This window comes from Balaenoptera acutorostrata, chromosome 12 (genome assembly GCF_949987535.1).
Source record: "Balaenoptera acutorostrata chromosome 12, mBalAcu1.1, whole genome shotgun sequence".
In the NCBI taxonomy this organism is placed as follows: domain Eukaryota; kingdom Metazoa; phylum Chordata; class Mammalia; order Artiodactyla; family Balaenopteridae; genus Balaenoptera; species Balaenoptera acutorostrata.
This window is the reverse complement of record NC_080075.1, coordinates 13,150,071-13,172,701: the sequence shown is the minus strand read 5'-3', so window position 1 is coordinate 13,172,701 and position 22,631 is coordinate 13,150,071. Positions and strand designations below refer to the sequence as shown.

Sequence of the window (22,631 nt, the reverse complement as noted above, 5' to 3'; positions counted from 1 at the left end):
CCATCGAATGAGGCCACACGGAGGTTACAGACAAGCTGGGGGTGGGGGCTGGAGGCACGATGGGGGCAGAAGCCAGGCGACCATGAGGTGAGGACTGATTAGGAGCCCAGGACAAGGGTCTCCCCCCTCCACTCCCAGCTCTGAACCCATCCCGGGGACCCTCGGCATGCTGGGCTCCCTGGGGCTGAGATGCTGCCGGTCAGGCCGGGCACCAGCGATCGGCTTCCTCCGTGTATTTATGAGTCTCCTTCCTTCCCCTGACTGTGAACTTCTCAAGGGCGAGGACTAGTCCACTCGCCTCTACCGCTACCCAGGTTGTGCAGCAGAGGGCCTGGCTCATAACTGCTCCAAAACCTTCTGATGAATGAATGAGTCAAAGCTGCTCATCTTCTGACCCTCAGTCACATCAAGCAGCTCCGTAGGAAACAGAGTCTGCCTCTCCCCTCTCCTCCCGGGCAGCAGGTCTTATACGTGTCTCGTGTGTGCATGTGCGGGGATTTGGGGTGTGGCCGGGGGGGTTCCTGCTTACAGCAAACTCCTCGAAGAGACTCCCAGACTCCTGCAGCCACCAGCTCTGTTCCGTCTCCTAGCACTTTCACCTCCTTCCCAAGATGCAAGGAGCAAAACTGGATGGGCGGGGGGAAGGGTGGTCCACAGGCAAGGAGGGCCTCCAGCTCACAGGGCGTGTGGTTCAGTGTGGGCAGGCACAGGGCAACTAGCTCCTGCACCCAGAGCCCCTGCTGGCGGTGAGCTTTGATCTTTGGTGCCCCCTCCCACTTCTGGGGGTCCCCGCCCCCCTGTCCCCCTCCCCGGGGCCCAGCAGACACGCAGCCTCCAGACCCAACCACAGCTCAGGGGCAGGCAGCCTTGCCAGGCAGCCCCTTCCTGCCTCCCTTGAGGTGAGTGACTTCCTGTTTGCCCGCAGCGGAAGCTGCTCGGCACAGGTGGGGAGGTGGCATCTCACGCACTGAGCGCGGATGGCGGAGTGGAGCCCACCTTCCAGGAGAGGCGCTCTGGGGCTTTCAGCACACAGCCTGCCCTCCTGAGAGGTGGAGGGGTGAGAGGCGGGAGGCAGCAGAGGAAGGGAATGGGCACCTGACTTCTAACCACCTTGTACAGAGGGCCCCTAGGGGCTGACACTCACAAGGCCCTTTGCAAGCAGCATCTCCAAACCCTAGAGTCTGGGGTGGGGGTGGGGTGTTATGATCCCCACGCCACAGAACAGATGAAGAGACCGAGGGTCAGAGCAGTCTCTCAGGCTGGACTTGAACCCAGGACTGCCAAACCAAATGCACTTTCTGCTATACCCTGTTGCCATTTACACGCTGCTGCTACGAAGGAACAGGATTGCCTTCCAAGCGAGCAGGGCTCCTCACGGCCCAGCCTGAACTCATTTCTACAACGCAGAGCTTATGAAAACTCCGACAGCGATGGAACTCACTACCATCGTTCCGGGGGGTACCGGCTACCAGGCCGGGGGAGAGCCGAGGCCAGAAGCACCTCGACGGGCCCCCATGTCCCTGAATTTGTCACTGTAGAGGTTCTGTCCCTTAGGGAGGCCTGGGAATAAGGCAGACACCTGCTCCTTCCTCCAGAAAATGCCCTTTTCCCTCTTAGCTCTCAGGCCTCCACAAGCCTGGGCCCTCAGGGAGGACAGACAGGAGGACACCTGCCTTCCTAAATATTCCTCTGCCAGATTAGATGGTGACTGTCCCACTGGCCAGCAGCTGGGAGGGAGGGCCAGGGTGAGGGCTTCTAGGGACTGAGCCCATGGCAGGGGCCACTGGTGCCCCTCCCTAACACCTGTGGTCTTAGACTGGGAGGGAGAGGTCTCCCAGAGGCAGGGCATCACGGGCCAGCGGTAGCACCATCACCAACCGCCCTACACACATGGGCACCAAGGCTGCCCTTGTTTTCCTGGGCAAGGGCAGGAAGTGATTATTACAAAAGTGAGTGACAAGCTTCTATCTCTTGGACTTGGTTGCCCAATCCCGTGGTGGGTACAGTAACCTTGGGAGGCGTCCCTACCCAGCCTGTGGACAGGTGCCCAGGCCACCACTCCCTGGCCTTCTTATTCCTTGGCACCAAAGTCCGGCCCCAGCTGCTCTCTCCCAAAGCCACCCTGTATTTCCAGATTAGCATTTTCCCTGCAGCCACTTGTCACAGGTCTGTCCTTCTTAGAGAGTAGGGCTCTATAGTTATTCACATCTGTCCTTGAGCCCCCTGGGCACCCAGAAGATGCTTACAAACATCTGTTGAAATACATGTGCACCAAGATACTTCTAAAAGCAAAAAATGCTCACCACCTCAGCATCCACCAGGAACCAGATAAATAAATTATGATATAACCATAGAACCATAGAGCGAACCTCAGCAACCTTGAACTATCTTGTTTTTGAAGAGTATTTCATGAAGTGGAAAGATTCTCACGGCATATTATTAAGTAAGAAACTTGATTATACATTCAGTATGGTCTCAATTTTTTAAAAAATGTGTGTATTTAGGCAATGAAATACCAAAACACTGGTTGATAGCGGCTATCTGTGTGTGGTAACAATGGACGTGATGTTAAGTTCTTTATGTTTTTTTGGTGTGTACCTGCTGTTTAAAAATAAATACATATGTACAAAAAACAAATAAATAAATAAATATGTATGATGTTTGTCATCAGCAAAAATAAATTAAATTTGTTGAATTAAATAATAATTGAATTTCTCTGCTCACTTTAAGACTGGGAGGTTCTTTGCCAACCCCTCTACCCACCAGGTTGCCAGTGGACGACTAGAGTGAGACGGGGGCGGGCCTAAGAGGGTCTGAGTGGGTATTTGTTGTTTCTGACCCTTCACTGCTACCACCGCTCGACTGGCTGCAGGGTGACCTCTCTGATGTTGGTGTAGGGACCTACTCGGAGCCCCAGAACTGGGATGAAGTTTGAGATGAAGACATTTGAGATTTGACAGTTACAGTAAGAAGCCTTCTCAGAGCTTTCCTTATCTGACTAAAAGCAGGAAATTCTGAGAAATAAGACAGCCATAAATTCCTTCTGCAGGGCAGATCTACTCCCAGAAGGGAGAACTCAATAAAATCTACCCCGAATCCCTTCTCTAGGAGAGATTTATGGCCCAGAAGGAGACTGCAAAAACACTCACACCTGTAGAGACCAACATTATCACTACTTTGTCATTTCTCATTTGTTCTAAAAACCCATTTGTCTTTGGAAAAGAAACCTATTTGTTCTTCCCAGAGAAGACTTTTTCTCCGTGCTCCCTTTCCCCTACTAATTTAGGTATATAAGCCTTTAACCCTTTAACGAGCCAGCTACTTCTCTGACTGGCTCCCACGTGCAGGCCAATAAACCTTTTTCTACTGTTAATCTTTTGCCAGTTTAATTTGCAGGTCCCAGTGACAAAATCTTAGAGGGTAGAGGAAAAGTGTTTTTCCCCCTCTCCCACATAGCGAAGATTATCTCCTCCATGAATCCACTAATCTAAAGCTGTGTTTGCCTAAGTAGGCATATGGTACACATAATGAACATTTTTAATAGTTAAGCATGTATTTGAATATGCATTAAAAAAACATGATTTCACAGATATTGTTGCTAAGGATCACGCTAAAGTAAATAATGCCTACTTCATGTTGTTTTTTTTTCAAATTGTGTGTATTCAGGAAAAATATGAAATAAAATAGTATAGGTGGAAAACTCTTCTGTCAAAAATCATGACAAGCTATGTAAATGAGTGGGCTGAATCCAACCTTTCAAGCAGTTACTCTTTTGGAGGAAGAACGGGGTGGGGGTCGAGGGTCTTCCTTATAATGCTAATTAGCCTTCATCAGCCATTGACTGACTAACAGGAAATTCAGGTGCACAACCAGCGGAAAAGCAAGGCTCTGGTGTTACATAAAAAAGAGAACAGGCGGGCTTCCCTGGTGGCGTAGTGGCTAAGAATCCGCCTGCCAATGCAGGGGACACGGGTTCGAGCCCTGGGCCGGGAAGATCCCACATGCCGCGGAGCAACGAAGCCCGTGCGCCACAACTACTGAGCCCACGTGCCACAACTACTGAAGCCCGGGCGCCTAGAGCCCGTGCTCTGCAACAAGAGAAGCCACTGCATGAGAAGCCCGTGCACCACAATGAAGAGTAGCCCCCGCTTGCCGCAACCAGAGGAAAGCCCGCGTGCAGCAACAAAGACCCAACACAGCCAAAAATAAAATAAATAAAAATTAAAAAAAAAAAACTTTATAAAAAAAAAGAGAGAACAGGTATATGCTAACATAGCGAAGGAGGGAGACAAAACTCAGAGGGGGTTTTGTCTGGGCCCCCCCCACCCCCAAAAGGTCAGTGTTACCCTGGGGATGCTCACACATAAGCCTGCCCAGAGCAACAACGCCCTAGGCTCCCCGGTGCTCTCTCTGTGCCAGCTGGAACAGATCATGTCTATCAACAGTTGCCCACAGGGACAGAGCGGGCAGCCTGGCTTGGCAGCTTCCAGCAGGAACAGCCCTGGGGCCCCGAGCTCCTCCCCAGGGAGACAGCCCACACACCTGTGCTTCCGGAGGCCTCGTCTCTCCTGTCTGCCTCAGCCCTTCCACTCATCCTCCAAGGGCACACTGAGAGATGCCAGGAAGGCTGGGACCCCTCGTTGGCCGTCCTTGTTTATAAGGACCCCCGCCCCACCCCTGCCCAGGTTCCCAGGCTGAGAGGATGCTTTCCTGAGATTGTGGAGCCAGCAAAGGGCAGAGTTTGAAAGTGCATCCGTGCCTCCTTGCTGGTCCAGCCTGCCCATCCACTTCTCAAGCCTGTTCATCCACAACCCGGGGCTTTGTTCCACTGGGGCCTCTTTTGCCCTTAATGCTCTCCCATGGTGACCTCATCCACTCCCACACGTTCATCTCCTACCCACTCGCTGAAGGTTCATGAACCCTCCCCAGCCCGGAGTCCTAAATGCCAACGGAAATCCTCCAGCCAGGTGAGCAGGACTTCAGAATCAACAGGTGCCCGATAGCCTGTCCACGCGCCCATAAGCATGCCTCCCCCCGCCACCCCGTGCCCAGCCCTGCACTCCAGGTCCTGTCTGCAGCATCGCATGTGCCCCGTTTCCCAAGTTAGCAGGCACCCTTCATGCCTCCAGCGCCCCGTCCTGCTGGTTCTCCCTCCCCGGCAGCCCCACTGCTCCTCACCTATCTGGAGAACCCCAGGGACCTCCTGCCTCTCAGGTTCACGTCCACAGTCCATCCCAATTCTCCTCCAGGAGATCACTCCTGCCCTTGAAAATCCTTCCTGGCTGACCCCCACCCCACTACCTCTCCTCATTGTCTTTAGGGAAAACCCAACACGGGCATTTGAGACCCCCAGCCTCTCCTAGGACCACACACACCCAACCCTGAACCACACCCCCAGTCTATGGGGCTCCCCTGAATAGTTGCTGGAAATTTCACACGTTGGCGTGTCCTCATGCTGTGCTTCTGGTCAGCTCTGTTCCCTTCCCCATCCTCCTTTCCACCTATCCAATCCTCTTCAACCTCCAGGGCTCACCCCCATCACGCCATTTCTCCAAACAAGCTTTCTAGACCAAGCCACTAAGAATCAACCGTTACGGGCTTCCCTGGTGGCACAGTGGTTGAGAGTCTGCCTGCCAATGCAGGGGACACGGGTTCGAGCCCCGGTCTGGGAAGATCCCACATGCCGCGGAGCAACTAGGCCCGTGAGCCACAACTACTGAGCCTGCGCGTCTGGAGCCTGTGCTCCGCAACAAGAGAGCCCGCGACAGTGAGAGGCCCGTGCACCGCGATGAAGAGTGGCCTCCGCTCGCCGCAACTAGAGAAAGCCCTCGCACAGAAACAAAGACCCAACACAGCCAAAAATAAATATAAATAAAAAAGAATCAACTGTTACGATAATTCCATAATTCCAACCACGGAAAGCAGTGCAGCAATCAGAAGCAACAAACCGAGTGTCCAGGGAGTAGCCAGATAAATCTTCTTAAAAAATAGCACCGGGTTTAAAAGTAAGATCATGATTTGTAGCGCAATACAACGTATGTAAGTTTAAAATATATGCATATATAAATCAACATCATATATTTCTCTAAAATAGTCCAGATCCCAGGATAAACATATCATAAATATATCAGAGTAGCTGCTGTGCACAAAGGTAGGGAAGATGGTGAAGGGCAGTCAGTGGGACTAGAGCTGAGGGATGAAGAGAAAATCATCGTAAGACCCCTTATAATTCAATAATTACAACAAGACAAAAATCCAAGTTAAATCATAGACCAAGGACCTGAACAGTCCACAGAAAGAGAAAGACAAAGGGCTTAAAACATACAGGAGACTCACAACGCCGCTCACTATAAATACCTATTAAAACGACAACGTGATGCCATTTTTTTGGTCTTCCAAGTTGGCAAGAACGGTTTAGAACACCAAGCCGGCATCAATTGAAATCTAAAATACACAGAGCCTTTCAATCAGTAATTACACATTTATGGATTTCTCCTGCTGAAACAGTCACAGAAGTGAGCAAAGATGTAGGTACAAGTATCCTTAATGCATAGTTGTCTATCACAGCAAACAAACAGATGAAAATGGGGAAAACAATTTAGAAGACCATAAAGGAATGGCTAGATAAATATGTTAAATCCATTCAGTGAGATAGTACACATTTATTTTAAAAGGATGAAGCACGTCTATATGTCCTGAATCTGAATATGTAAAAAAGAAGGGGGGCGCGGTACAAGGTACAGACCTGAGTATTCTTTTGTTGTTGTTTTTTTGGCCGCCTGCACAGCACGCGGAACTTCCCCGACCAGGGATCGAACCCCCGTCCCCTGCCGTGGAAGCGCGGAGTCTTAACCACTGGACCATCAGGGAAGTCCCAGACCTGAGTATTCGTATTCTTATTATTTGTGTAAAAAAACAGAAAGAAAAGAAAAAGTATAATACGTATATGCTCATTTACAAATATAACATATGTCTGCAAGTATTCTCAATTGCCTCTAAAGAAGATTGGGAATCAGGACAGTAGAAGGAAGGAGATTTCTCACTGTGTTCCTTAAGGGCTGTTTGAACGAACACTTGTAAAAAGATTTTTAACACAGGCAAGTAGTACTTTTCAAAATATTTTTAAAAGAATTTTTAACCCATGAAAATATTATCTTAAAAAACAGCAAAGGGGGCTTCCCTGGTGGCGCAGTGGTTGAGAATCTGCCTGCTAATGCAGGAGACACGGGTTCGAGCCCTGGTCTGGGAAGATCCCACATGCCACGGAGCAGTTGGGCCCGTGAGCCACAGCTGCTGAGCCTGCGCGTCTGGAGCCTGTGCCCCGCAACGGGAGGGGCCGCGATAGTGAAAGGCCTGCGCACCGCGATGAAGAGCGGTCCCCGCACCGCGATGAAGAGTGGCCCCCACTTGCCGCAACTAGAGAAAGCCCTCGCACGAACCGAAGACCCAGCACAGCCAAAAATATATAAATAAATAAAAAAAAAAAAAAAAAAAAAAAACCAGCAAAGAAGTGGAATGCACCCATAAGTCCTGCTGTCTTCTCTCTAACCAGCCCCTGCTGTGAGACACCCTGGAGACCCTTTCTACTGCAGACAAACATTCCTTCAGCCAAAACCTCTCTCTCTCTCTTTCAGAGCACTTGGCTCTAAAACTGCACCACTTGATTATAAATCCTGATTCTTCACTTACTAGCTGTGTAAAAGTGGGCAACTTTCTTATTCTCGCTGGGCCTCAGTTTTCTCATCTGTGAAACGGGGTGGTCCATACATCACAGACGTGCTGTGAGAATGATTTGTGTTTGCACATGAAGTGCTCAAGGGAGCCTGACATATAGTACATGCCCGATATCCTCTCCTGTTTTCCTTTTAAGTCTACTAAGGAGATCATTCTTTTGAAAAACAGAAGATTAGTGGAATTTTCCTAGAAGGCAACAGTTTTTCTCCCCATATCAAGTCTTTACTGATTTGGAAAACTTGGTGTGTACCTCCCACTTTAGCCCATGTTGTTTGGATGGATGCTGGGTATAAGGAAAGCAAGTGATACCTCTCCTGCCAAGAGACACGCTCTCCATCTCTGGTGATCGCCTGTTCCCCTGCTAGTGTAAACCTCCAGGCCTGACCCTGAGTTTTCTTGGCAGCATGTAAATCTTCCTGTCGCGGCAGTTGAGAGCATCACCTGCTTTCCTGGATGCCTCCGGTCAGCAGGCTGAGCCCCGCCCCTGCCTCCTCTAATGAGAGCCTCAGAGATGCCTGCTCACCTCTCAGAGGCACCATGGCCTCCTTCCTGTTCAGCAATGCCCAGCCTGCTCCAGCCTCCTTCACGTCTCAGGGCCTTTGCACTTGCCATTCCCTCTGCCTGGAATGTTCTTCCCCCAGCTAGTCACATGCCTGTGTCTTGTCTACATCCAGCTCCTCCGCACAGCCTGTCCTGACCACCCTATTGAACCCAGGAGCTCCCCTCACCTTCTAACCCCTTAAGCTGCTTTGCTTTTGTTCACAGCATTTATCTGACATGACATTAAAATTGCTGTTGTTACTATCCATTTCTCTCCACCAGAAAATAAGCTCTAGAGAGGAAAGACTGTCTTGTTCAGTGATGTATCCTTAACACCCAGAACAGTGCCTAACATATGGGCCCTCAGTATTTGTTGAATGAATGAACAAATAATCGAGTCAACAGGATATGTCTTCTGGGGAAGCTTAAATCTCCACCTCAGATTTAAGCCTCCCAACAAGAAGGACATTCTCAGGACTCCACAGGGGGGCTACTCACCACTCATGCTTTATTCACTGATCCCTTGTAGGCAGCTCATAAGTCCCTGTTCATGGTCACAGAGGACATCCTATCTTGTGCTCCCAGAATTTAAGGGCCTGAAGATGGTACCATTTTCCCACCTCATTTAGAAAGTCTGCTTGCTACCTTTTCTAGCTCAGGGCCGAGTTCTTTGATTTGTTTCACGGTCATGCCCATCATCATCCTGTTTTGTTTTGTTTTACAGCACTTAATCACTCTCTGAACTAATGTGATTCATCTGCTTACTTGCGTATTTTCTCTCTCCCGCCATTCACGTAAACGAGAGCAGCTGTATTCCCAGTGCCTTCATGCCTGATTAGTGGTTGGCACTCAGTAAATATATGTTGAATGAATGGATGGATGAATGAATGAATGAATGAATGACCCTTCTTCAGAACCCTCACATAAAGGAAGAAAGAATGAATCACTCGGCACTATCTGCCGTCTAAACCTGACCTTGATGTTTCTTATGTAGAGGGGCTCAGAGACATCCAATTAGTTGCTAATTACATCCAATCAGCTCTGGGCCAGGGGAAGGATTGGGTTAATGAGGTTCAGGGGCAGGTGGAGCCCCCAGGTGTCCTGACCTTCACGTTGATGCTGCCCACCTGACCTAGACATGCAGGCCATGGACACAAGGGCCTGGGTCAGCACACTTAGCAAAGTGGGAAAAAAACACCTGCAAGGAACTCACAGCCCTGGCTCCACTGTTTTACTGAAAGAAGCTAAACTCAATCCTAGAGCCAGAAAGAACCCTAGAAGGGAAAGTGAGTTTGTCTGCTGAGCAGACACTAGTTACCTTCTTAGGAACCTCTGGTGTTTTCTGACCAGACACACCCAGAAGGGCCAAGGAGAAGGGCCAAGGAGAGGGGCCAGCATCCAAGGGAGTGGGGAAGAGCTGCGTTCTCCTCCATCCCAGTGCGCTCCTGGCGGAGGCAGCCTGCCAGACTGGCCAGGCTCCCAGCAAGCAGGGAGCAGGGAGGAGGGCCCCGCCGGGTCACCGGCCTAGGGGCCACTGAGGCCAACGGGAGATAAGGAGTTAGGCTCTCGGTGTCGCCCAGGTCTGACGCTGGATGGTTTTAAGGGCTCCTCCTGCAACCAGGTGCACCCCGCCCGGCTGGAAGAGCCACCGCACCCCAGGCCGGCCAGTATGACTCTCCCAGTGAGCGTCCCCCTGCTGTCGGTGGCCCCGCCCCCTGATGAGGTTGAACGCTGAGGACCCCACCAGCCCCACTCGCTCTCGCCCCTCGGAGCCTCTTCCCGCTCTCCCCGGCTGCGCAGATGCTCCCTCGCTCGGCGGCGCCCCCAGTGCGCGGCACACTCTCCGCAGCGAGGCCGGCGCGGGGCCCCACCTGCCCTTACCAGTGTCCCGCTGGGCTCCTGCTCCGGCCGCCCGCCCGCCCGCCCGGGCGCCCCATGGCCCGGAGCCCAGGCGCGGGCCGGGGACGGCGGGGAACGCGGGGCGGCGGCTGCGCGGGGGACCAGGCCGGTCCAGCTCCGGCGCGCGGCTCGCGCGAGGCACTGGGTTTCCGGCGGGGAGACGGAGGGCGGTGGCCGGGCCGGCGGCGCGGGGCGGGGCGGGCGAAGCCGTCCGACTGGTCTGACGGCGGCGGGCGGGCGCCTCCTGCACGACCTGCGCTGTCCCCGTTGGGCCGCCGGCGCCCCGAGCCCTCTCTCCGGTGTCTTCCTCCAGCTCAGAAACCAGCCGGAAACCCAGGCCAGCCCCAGACGGGTGCAGGCCCCGAGCCGGGTCAAAATCCGAGTCCCTCCAAACCCATTCTGTGCCAGTTCTTTCGTGAGCGCAAGAAAAAACTGCATTATTTGAGCTCAGAATTTCAGCTGTCTGTAACTGTTGACTTACAGACAACTGGTGAACTTTCGCTAGCTGGTTTGGGGATCGGTGGCTTGGAGGCAAATAGTTGTGTCTTGAAACGTCAATGTGTTTTAGCAAACATGTCCTAAGACGTAGTGATGTTGGCAAGAAGCTCTTGTTTTTTAACGTCCCACTCGATGCCACTCTCTGGTTTCCATTTGTGTAACTATATAAGACACCATATGTGAAAATAGAAGTTGATTCCATTTTTCCAGTATAGCCAGTGATATTTCAGCTTCCTTAGAGACTGACAACGTGGAGAAGTCCGTCTCTACGGGATGCTGCAGGTCCTTAAGCAACAACAGCAGCTAATACTTAATTTGAGTGTTATTAATGCGCCAGGCTCTAGCTCTCCACCCGTCTTAATACTTAATCCTCACAACCACCCTATAAGGTAGGCAGCTTTCCATATAATGAGGAAACTGCGGCACAGAGAAGGGAAATAACCTGACCAAGGCCACATAGACAGTCACCACCGCACAGTGCTGCTGCTTTGTCTTTTTAGGATGAGCCCCTGATGCAAGGTCAGCAATCCTACAACTTACTAGTAATTCATTTGTTAACGCTACAGACATTTATTGTGCACCTACTGTATGTATGTCAGACACTGACTAGGCACTATGGGATAGAAGGCTGAACCAAGTACTCCAAAAGTTTGCAGCCTAGCGGGAGAGATAAGCAGTGATGTGATGTAAACTGGGGCTGGGAGGTGAGGGGTTGCTCCCTGAGGGGAAAAATCCTGGAGAGGAGGGAACCACAAAGGGGAGAGGTCCAACATCTGCCTGCAAACTTCCCTCAAATCCTTGGCTGACTCCTGAATGAACACGCATGGGGTAAGAATCCACATGACCCAAAGGAAAAGTATAGCTGAGCAGAGATTTGAGCAGTTAGTTGCCTGCTGCTGGGGAATTTGGAGTCAAGTCCTGCTATCTTAGAGGGGCTTGGTAAACACTTTGGACTGTCCACTGACACCTCGGAATGACCACACTTAAGGAGTAAAGACTGCATTCCAGGATTAAGGGATATACCCCAGGATTAGGGACAAGCCAAGAGAAATCTAAAACCAAGCCCCCGCAAAACCAAGTTGCATTTCCAATAATTTAACTTCCTACTAGAACAAAACTTGACACTCTTCAGAGGAAAATAAAAGAATCCAGAGCATCTACAATGCATCATTCACAATGTCTACCATACAATAACAAAAACAACAAAATAGTAGACATTGTGAACAGAAAATGTGAACTGTGGTCAAAAGGGGAAAAAAAAAATCCAGTCAATTAAAATATACCCACTAAAGGAAAACTGTTTTCCTCTATACTCTCAGTACTTCTGACACCAAATATGTGGGTTTTCCCCTCATATTAATCAATTCTCTAACTCTTCAGACCAACAGAGTGTCCTACAAGTTAATTATGACACTACCCAGAGTTAGTGCAGACCCCACAGGTTAAAGGCTCAGTCTCACAAGATTGCCCCCCATTGCAAGTCCCAGGTTGTCACCTGTACTTCTGACCCACTGGCTATAAATTGAGGACTCCCAGGACCCCCTCCTCAGGTTTGTTAATTGCTAGAATGGCCCACAGAACTCAGGAATCACATTACTTACTATTACCAGCTTATTATAAAGGATATAACTCAGGAACAACCAAATGCAATGAATACATAGGACAAAAAAAGACTGCAGAGTTTCTATACCATCTCCAGGCACACCACCCTCCTGGCACATGGACGCATTCACCAATCCAGAAGCTCTTCAAAACCAGTTGTTTAGGGTTTTTATGGAGGTTCCATTACGTAGGCATATGATTGATTAAATCATTGACCACTGGTGACTGAATTCAGTCTCTAGCACTTCTCCACTCCCTGGAGGTCAAGGGGTAGGACTGAAAGTTCCAAACATCTAATCACATGACTGGTTCCCCTGGCAACCAGCTCCCATCTATAGGAGCTTTCCAAAAGTCACCTCATTAACATAAACTCAGGTGTTGTTGAAAGCTGCCTGTTATGAATAACAAAAAACGCTCACCTTTGTCACTGCAGAGCTATTTCAAAAACTGGGGACAAAACAAACAGACAAACAAACAAAAAACCCGCAAGTATTATAACAAAAGATGCTCCTATCACCTTCTCACTCAGGAAATTACAAGAGGTTTTAGGAGTTCTGTGTCAGAAACCAGGGGCAAAGACCAAATATGTATTTCTTATTATATCACAATATCACACCTAAGACAAATAAGATGTTGGAATCAAAAATTAAAAATTAGATAAAATAATTAGATATAATAAAAATAAAGAATTAAAAATAAAAATTATGATAAAAATGTTAGAGAACCTACAGCAAAAGGTAGATATAAAGGGTGAAGAGAGAGGGAATTTCAGCAGAAATATGATCCCCATTATTTTTAAAATAAACAACCAAAAGGAATATAAATATATCTCCTCCAGGGAGGGAAACATCTCTATCTGTATTAACCTGGAATGAAGAGACACCTCAATCTTTCCCTGCCAGAGGGGAGATAGGCAAGTTTGTCACTTTCTGCATAAGATCAGAGCCTACCAACATTGGGCTTCCTCTGCTATAGCATGGCCCACTGTCTGTGCAGGCAACATCTGGACCTCATCATATCGCCCTGTGGGAACTGGGGTAAGGAGACCTAAGCAACAATGTTCCTCTTCTATTGCTATGAGTCATAAATTATCTCTTATCTTCTGCCAGTGTCTATGAAAACTGTGACATGCTAACTTGCTGGCTTACAAGCAGAGTAAAATCAAATCTCGGATTTTTTCACAGTTCCTGACTTAACAGAGATAAAGAGAAAAATCTTATAAGGAACCAGGGGAGAAAATACACATTGCATATGGGGACCCAATGATAGGAATAATGGCTAACTTCTCATCAGAAACAATGTAGGCCAAAAGACAATGGGACATTGATTTTAAGGGCTGAAAGAAAAAAATCTATTAACTTATAGCTCTGTATCTAGTTAAAAACATGTCTTAAATAGAAAGCCAAATAAAGATATTGTCAAATAAATAAAACCTGAGAGTTTTTGCCACCAGCAGATTCACACTACAAAAAAAAAGTGAAGAAATTCTTCAGGAAGATAGGAATGATATAAGATAAAAATTAGAATCTACAGAAAGGAACAAAGAGAACTGGAAATGATAAATATAAGGGTAAATATAAAAGACAATTTTCTTTCTTGTATTAAATGATTTAAAAGTCAACTGACAATTTAGATAAAAAACAATAATATTGGGGGATTTATAACACATGTAGAGTAAGGTATATGACAAAAAAAGCACAAAGCATACAAGGGGAAGGTAAATAAAACCATATTGTTGTAAGGTTCCTATATGTGAAGCTTTATAATATTAATTCAGAGTAATATCAGTATAAGATATAAAAATAACTACTGAAAAAGAGAAGTCAGGAAAGTAAGGAAAAAATAAACAAAAGAGGGGACACAAATAAAACAAATAGCAAGATTGAAAAGTTATCATTAACTACATTAAACACTTCAGTTAAAAGGCAGAACTTGTCAAAATGGCTAAGAAAATACCCAGCCCTATGTTTAGAAAAGACACACTTTAAGTATAAAAGATATACTCTAAGATATAGACAGGTTGAAAGTAAATGGATGGATAAAATATACTTTGTAAACATTAAGCCTGAGAGAGCTTGGTGTGGTTATAGTAAGTTTGGACAAAGCAGACTTCAATACAAGGAGTATTCCCATAAACAAAAAGTGTCATTTTATAAAGATAAAAGGATCAATTCATCAAGAAAACATAACAATCCTAAATATGTATGAATCTAACAACAGAACTTCCAAATATATCAAGCAGAAATTAACAGAACCAAAGAGAGAAATATAAAATTCACAATCATAGTTGAATATTTTAACACCTCTCTCAGTAATAAATAAAACAAGTACAAAGTCAATAATGGTACAGAAGATATAAACATTATCATTCATCATTACCAAATCGACATTATAGAATATTACACCAGCATCAGCATACATATTCTTTTCAAGTGAACATAGAACATTAACCAAGACCAACTATATAGACTATAAAACAATCTCTAAATTTCAGTGGGTTGAAATTGTATAGATCATGTCTTCTTGATCACAATGAAATTAAACTAGAAATCAACAACAGCACTTTATCTAGAAAATGCCCCAAAATTTGGAAATCAAGCAATATGCCTCTAAATAACCCATGGGTCAAAGAAGAAATCACAGGGAAAATTAGGAAATACTTCAAACTGAAATGGCATAAAGATAGATAAACAGATCAATGTAATGGAAGTAGAGTGTCCAAATATAGGTTCACACATGTATGGTCAATTGGCATCTTCTGGCAAAGGTATGAAGGTAATTCAATGGAGAAAGGAAAGTCTTTCTACAAATGGTTCTGGAACACCTAGAAATCTGTATGGTAAGAAAATGAACTTTGGGACTTGTATCTAGAATATATAAAGAAAACTTTCACCTCAATAAAAAATGGGCAAAGGATCTGAATAGATATTTCTCCAAATAAGATACACAAATGACCAATAAGCATATGAAAAGATGCTCTGCATCATTAGCCATCAGAGAAATACAAGTCGAAATGACAATGAGATACTACTTCTCGTCCAGTAGTCTGGATATAATAAAAGATAATAACAAGTGTTTGTGAGGATATAGGGAAATTGGAATCCTCATATGCTTCTGGTGGGCTTATAAAATGATCTAGCAGCTTTGGAAAACAGTTTGGCAGTTCCTCAAGGTTAAACATAGAAGTACCGTATGACCTAAATCCCATTTTCTGCTATATCCCCAAGAGAAATAAAAATACACATCCACATAAAAATTTGTACTTGAATGTTCATAGCAGCATTATTCATGATAGCCCAAGTTGGAAACAACCCAAATGTCCATTAACTGATGAACGAATAAAAAAAATGTAATGGGACTTCACTGGTGGCGCAGTGGTTAAGACTCCACGCTCCCAGTGCAGGGGACCCAGGTTCAATCCCTGGTCAGGGAACTAGATCCCACATGCATGCAGCAACTAAGAGTTTGCATGCCACAACTAAGGAGCCCTCAAGCCGCAACTAAGACCCAGCACGACCAAATAAATAACTAAAAAAATATTTAAAAAAATAAAATAAATGTCTCACCTTTTTTTAAAAAAATGTAATATAGTCATACAATGGAATATTATTCAGCCATATGGGCCCATGAAACTACAATATGGATTAACTTCAAAACTTTATGCTAAGTTAAAGAACTCAGGCACAAAAGATCACATTTTGCATGACTCTATTTATATAAAATGTCTGGAATAGGCAAATCTATAGAGACAGAAAGTAGATTAATTGTTGCCTAGGACTGGGGGAAAGGGGAAGTGGGGAGTGATTGCTAAAAGATATGAGATTTCTTTTTAGGGTGATAAAAATGATGAAATTGTGTTGATGGTTGCATAACTCTACAAAAACACTTGTATTAGCCAGGGTTCTCCAGAGAAATAGAACTATTTCTATTCTAGAGAAATAAAAAGAGGATTTATTTATTTATTCATTCATTCATTCATTCATTATAGGAATTCTCTCCTGATCTGGCATCTGCAAGCTGGAGGACCAGGAACCCACTGGTGTAAGTCCCACTCTGAGTCCAAAGGCCTGAGAACCAGGGGAGCCCACGTCCAAGGGCAGGAGATGATGGATCTCTCAACTCAAGAAAAGAGAGCAAATTTGTCCTTCCTACGCCTTTTTGTTCTATTCAGACCCTTAGTAAATTGGATGATGTCCTCTGGCAATAGTGAGGGCCATCTCCTTTACTCAGTCTACCCATTCAAATGCTAATCTCTTCCAGAAACCCCCTCACAGACACACCTCAAAATAATGTTTTACAGCTGTCTGGGTTTACAGTATCCGTTAGCTCAGTCTAGTTGACACATCAAATTAATCATCACAGTACTAAAAACCACTGGAATGTACACTTTAAATTACATGACATATGAATGATGATATCTCAATTAAACTTTTTTTTTTTTTTTTGCCTTGCCGCATGGCTTGTGGGAATCTTAGTTCCCCAACCAGGGGTTGAACCCGGTCCCCGACAGTGAGAGCACTGAGTCCTAACCATTGGACCACCAGGGAATTCCCTCAATTAAACTGTTAGAAACGAAAAAAAATCCAAAACAATCTTGTCCCTTACCTCACAACACACATAAAAATTAACTCAAGATACATTATAGACCTAAATATAAAAACCAAAACTATAAAATATCCAGAAGAAAACAGGAGAAAACCTTTGCAACTTTGTGGGTGGCAAAGATTTCCTACAAATGGATAAAAAGACCTGATAAACAGAACTTTATAAAAAATTTTTAAAATTCTGTTAATCAAAATAACCTGTTAGGAAAATGAATAGACAAACCCCAGATTGGGAGAAAATATTTACAAAAAATAAATCTGACAAAAGAGTCATATTCAGATTATATTCAACTTCTACAATTAATAAAAAAAAAAAAACCTCAATTAAAATAATGGCCAACATGAAAAGATCCTCACATCGCTAATTATTAGAGAAATGCAAATCAAAACTACAATGAGGTATCCCCTCACACTGGTCAGAATGGCCATCGTTAAAAAGTCTACTAATAACAAATGCTGGAGAGAGTGTGGAGAAAAAGGAACCCTCCTACACTGCTGGTGGGAATGTAAATTGGGGCGGCCACTATCAAGAACAGCATGGATATATATACATTACCACGTGTAGATAGCTAGTGGGAAGCTGCTGTATACACAGGGAGCTCGGTGCTCTGTGATGACCGAGAGGGGTGGGATGGGGGTGGGCGTGGGAGGGAGGCTCAAGTGGGAGAGGATATATGTATACATATAACTGATTCACTTTGTTGTACAGCAGACACTAACACAACATTGTAAAGCAATTATACTCCATTAAAAAAAAAAAAAAAGGAACAGCATGGAGTTTCCATTAAAAACTAAAAATAGAACTACCATATAATCCATCAATCCCACTCCTGGGCATATATCCGGAAAAGATGAAAACCGTAATTTGAAAAGATATATACATGCACCCCAGTGATCATTGCAGCACTCTGAACAGGAGACCAAGGGCCCCATCTCTGCACACAGCTTCCTGTGTTTCTTCTCTAAACTGGGATCAGACTTTACTATGCCTACAAAATGTTGCTTCTTCTTGGGAATGTGTGTATTTTTGAAACGAATGATGACAGGCCAGATTTTTCACTGGGGACCTAAGGGCAGCATCGAGTGCTATTTGGGGACACAAGTGCTACACTAGTGGTACAGAAGCTGAGAAAATAGATGTTCTTTTCCTTTCTTGGAACCTTCTTGGACACCTGGAGAACTGGAGACTCTGGGCTTATCTGGAGAGATGATTGCCTTTGGCACAGACATTGACGGATAAGGAGAGGAGGGAAGTGGAGGGAGATGGGGGATGAAGGTTGTGACAGACATGAGTGAGGGTCCCCCACTGGGTCATCCAGAAACACCCAATTTGTCCCCGCAGACCCCCATATCTACCCCAGGAGAAGGAACCGTTATTTTCCCAATTCACCCCACAACACACAAGAAAGAAGACAAAAACTGGAAATACCAATTAACTATGGGAAAATACTACCAGTTATGCGTGGGTTTTTGAACTTGTTTCCACTCCTGGCTAAGCTCGCTAGGGGGCGCTCTGTGTGTCATCTCCAGCACCTGGAACTGACGCGGAGTCCTTGCTCCATGAAGGTTGTTGAATTAATAATCAGGCACTGAGGTGGGGAAATGTCCTCACCCTAATGGAGCTTGAGATGTAGTAGGGGAATAGACAAATAAGCAAACAAGAAAATATATAACATGTCAGAAAGTAATCATTGCTAGAAAGAAAAATAAACAGGCCACAGAGAGAGCGAATGAAAGAGTCACAGGTGGCTTTGGGTGATAGAATGCTATTTTAGGCAGGTTAGTCAAAAGAGACCTCTCGGATAAGGTTCCATTTGTGCAGAGGTCTCAGTGAAGAAGATGAAAAGGGAAGAGTAAAAGGGAAATGCACATGAAATTAATATACTTCAGAATGCATTTGCAATAAGTTTTACAGGTATCCCCCGCTTTTCAAAAGTTTGCATTACACCGCTTCTCTTTTACAGAAGACTTACTTAGTACCCGTTTTCACCAATGGAATCCGAAGAGGATTTTCGCTTTTACAAAAAAAGGAGAAAAGCAAAAATAGCATCCGCGTTTGTTTTGTAGCCAGCCGTTACAGAGGCAGCACACACTCCAGAAGCAGGAGTAACACCTAAGCACCCCTGAGCTCCTTCCCTGGGAATTATACTCAGCATCTCAGCATCAAGGCGCCATAGCTTTGAACTGTGTCTGTGAGCATCTGTGCTTTATCTCGATTTATTTTGTGCATCTGTTAGCAAGATGTGTCCTAAGCTAATTTCTTCTTCACTTTACGCCATTCAGGCTTATGAAAGGTTTCGCAGGAACACTCTACTTCAGGACAGGGGAGAAACCTAAAATCAGTTTCAGGTAAGTGGTCAGGTGCTCTGGGGGTTGCAAAATGCAAAACACTTAGTCCCTACCTTAGGTTATTCAGGGGACGGCTAAAACATGCCCACCTGGAAAGACCTCATCAGTATTATGCAAATCAGGGTTCTGGACCACGGGTCCTAGTGGAAGTTTCAAGAAAGTGGGCTTAATGAGGGCTGGCATGGATGGTCCTCAATGCCTTCATGGAAGAAGTTGCCCAAGAGCCTGGATTTGAAAGTTGAGTAGGAATTAGTTGGTGCAGAGAAAGAGAGTGGGCACTCCAAATTAGGGCACAAGGTGGTGGAGGGGTATGGGATTCAGAGTTTCCAAAGCCTGTTCCTGCCTTAGGACAGACTATAATGCTAGCCATCACTAGCCTAGCCCAGCAGGATCTAGCCCCTGCCTACCTCTCCCCCGTCCTCGTGCTCCGGCCACATGGCCTGTGACGCAAGGAAAGAAAACATCCATGACTCATAAGGAATGCTGCCAAGGAGAGAGAAGAAAGTGGCAGAGTGACTCCATCACGGCCCATGGAAGGGGGTGCCTGAATCCAGGACATAGAACTCCCCTCCCTTTGCAGGGAGACCCTCAGAGTGGAGGTGGGGGTAACAGGAGCAGCTGTCTGAATTCACTGGCCACCAAGATCATTCCTCCGCTCTGACTTCAAGTCAAATTTTCCGAGTCATCTGACTCTGCGTGGACTTTCCCTGGGGAGAGGATGCAGGCAGAGCTGTTCATTCTATGGATCCACTCCTCATGGTAATGGGGGTCTTGGCTTTTTTGTTTTTCTATTACGGAGAGCTCCAGCCAGCACCCTCCAACATGACAAAGTGCACGTCTCCCTTGCAGACATGCCGCAGGGGTTCCTGTGTTGAGTTCTGGCAAGGTGGGTGTGTGTTCTTTCCCGGGTGGAGGTGCGGGTAGGGGGGGTGTGGGGTTAATTCCACATGTCAATCAATCATCCAGGTGAGCGGTCCTCAGCTGGAAACAGGACTGCGGTATGTTGGCTTTCAAGCAGGTGTAAGAAGACCCTTAGACTCTCTCAGGTCACACCCTTTGGAGAATAGACATGGATAAAAGACAACATTTGCTGGGTGCTTGTCAGGGGTCAGACTCCTACGTGTAAATAGCCCAAATCAGGACTAAACTACAGCTCAATTGACAGGTGAATGAGAATAAACTTTCCCTGGAGTGAAAAACCAGGTTTTTCTTAGGGAATCTTTGAAAGACTAAATCTTCACCCCTGAGAGCATAAACTGAAATAGTTATTTGTCTTCCCAAGATTTTTCCCAAAACTAAGATTTTTCCCCAAAAAAAGAGAATAATAGGACTATCTTCAGGAAAATGCTGACCCCTGGTGGACATTTCTTGAACTGCGTTTTTAACCCCCCTAGTCTGGGTAACAGCAGTAGACCCAGAGGCAAAATTTTCTTTTGAAAGTTAAACATCTCTCTAAGTTTTCTCAGGCTAAGAACCCCAACAGAAATAGGGTATTTCACTATCCAAACTTTTCTGAGAGCTGGGTTTAATATCAAGCATGTTGAGATCTGCCATTACGCCTTAAGGATTTCATCGTTATGTGAAGAGAAAACACAAAATTATTTGGTTTCCCCAAGATCTGCAAGAATTTTGCTCCGATTTAACACTTTCAGTTATAGCACAATCTACGTCCCCCCAAAATTAAGCTCAGTGTCTTAACAAGACTAAGAAAATAGAAAACCTTCTTCTACTGAAACCAAATCCCCCTAAAACTGAGTTCCTCTGCCGAGTTTATGATTAACCTCTCTATCCAAAACTGTATTATTCCCTTTCTTGTCCCATACCTCTCCCCCATCAAGACTGAGGAGTATCAAAGAAAAGAGAGATTGTAACCAAGCAGGAGCCTATGGGGCCTTCCCAGAACAGACCCACCCTGTCCCCCCGCATGTCCTCTGCTGACCTTTGGAGCTCTCTGACCCAGAGATTCCTGCTGTGCTACTGAGTGACATCGCCTACACACAGGAGCTCCCCTCCCCCAAGTCCCCTTGTCCTCCTCTCCTTCTAAGCAGGGACCTGCTACCGGGTAGCCTCTGGACGGACCCCTGCTGTGCTGTACCTCCCCGAAAGCATCACCCAGTAAAGCTTGTGTGTGCTGCTGCCACCTGGTGGTCAGATCTTTTTCCTCCATCAGCCTCCAAATACCTCAAGCCTCCTAGACTCTGAGGCCTTTCCCTTTCTCTAGGTTTCTTTTAAAACTTCCCTGGTCGGAGTCCTCTCTCTGCTTAAATTTTCTGACCAATGAAATACGTTAATCCTTACTGAGATGTCAGTGGCCAATTTATTTATTCACCAAATATTTATGGAGCACCTAGTATCTTCCAAGCTGGGTACTTGGGATACACCATGGAACAAAACCGATGAAAGCCCTGCGTGTGGGGAGCTGACATTCTAGCAACATGAGGGTGGCTTAAAGCTTTTCCTCTCTTAAAGAACATTTCAAGCCAAAGTGAGGAGATATTAAGACGGGAGTTTTCGGTACCGTCAGGGAGCTACCGGGAGGGATAGCAAGGATGTGGTTTGGGTTTGTAATTACAAGAGTCGGTTTAACAAAAATGCCAGAGCTTAGACATGGTATGAGTGCTTCCCTTTAAAGCAGAGCTGCTCAGACTGTAAGATGCACCCAGCCACCTGGAGACCTGGTTGAGAGGAAGACCCTAAGTCAGTAAGTCTGGCGTGAGGCCTGGGATTCTGCATTTTAACTCCCAGATGAAGCTGCTGCTCTGCCATGGACCACCCTTTGAGCAACAGGGCTTTCAAACGGATTCCTCTGAGCACTGATTCCTGCAGGACTAATACTAGTAATCAGAACGTTCCTACCGACCACAGAAAGTTGTGGCAAAGATTAAATAACTCAGCCCTTTGCATCGGCTGATTTCTGCATCAGAGGTAGGAAAACTGAAACTCCAAGACTTTAACTAACTCATCCACGAGCACAGTTGCAGAACAGGAGAGCCAGGAAGTGGCTCTAGAGTTCCAGGGCTCACGTGCATGCATGGCTATGTGACTGCCTGGCCTGTTGCTAAACTACAGTTGGCTGCTTAACCAGATCGCATGGTGTCTGAGCCTTGGGCTTCACCTCCTGTTTCATGAGGGGAGGATGGCTGTGGAGACTCACAAATGTTAGCTGCTATTGTCACCGTGAAGCCTGGAAGGGTTTTCCGCCTTGAACGCCCTCCTTGTACCAAGATTGAAAATGCATCAGCCACACTCACACTCTTATCACACACAGCGTTTCACTCATATTGTCTCACTTCATCGTGTATTGTCCCCGTGGGGCAGGTGGCCCCTTCCGTTTTACACACGAAGAAGAGAAAGCTGAGTGGTGGGGCGACCTCACTGTCGTCTTAGGATCTGGGACCTAGGCGA

The 22,631-nt window shown here is 46.3% G+C and overlaps 1 protein-coding gene across 1 annotated transcript in view; it reads right to left on the bottom strand.

The window, feature by feature from the left end:
- PSD4 (pleckstrin and Sec7 domain containing 4) overlaps positions 1 to 10,250 on the bottom strand; it is a 37,082-nt gene extending 26,832 nt beyond the window's left edge. Inside the window, exon 1 of the mRNA XM_057558810.1 lies at positions 10,156 to 10,250. The gene's annotated coding sequence lies outside the window, so the exon portion shown is untranslated. The remainder of the gene's footprint in view (positions 1 to 10,155) is intronic.
- Between the last annotated feature and the right edge of the window lie 12,381 nt (positions 10,251 to 22,631).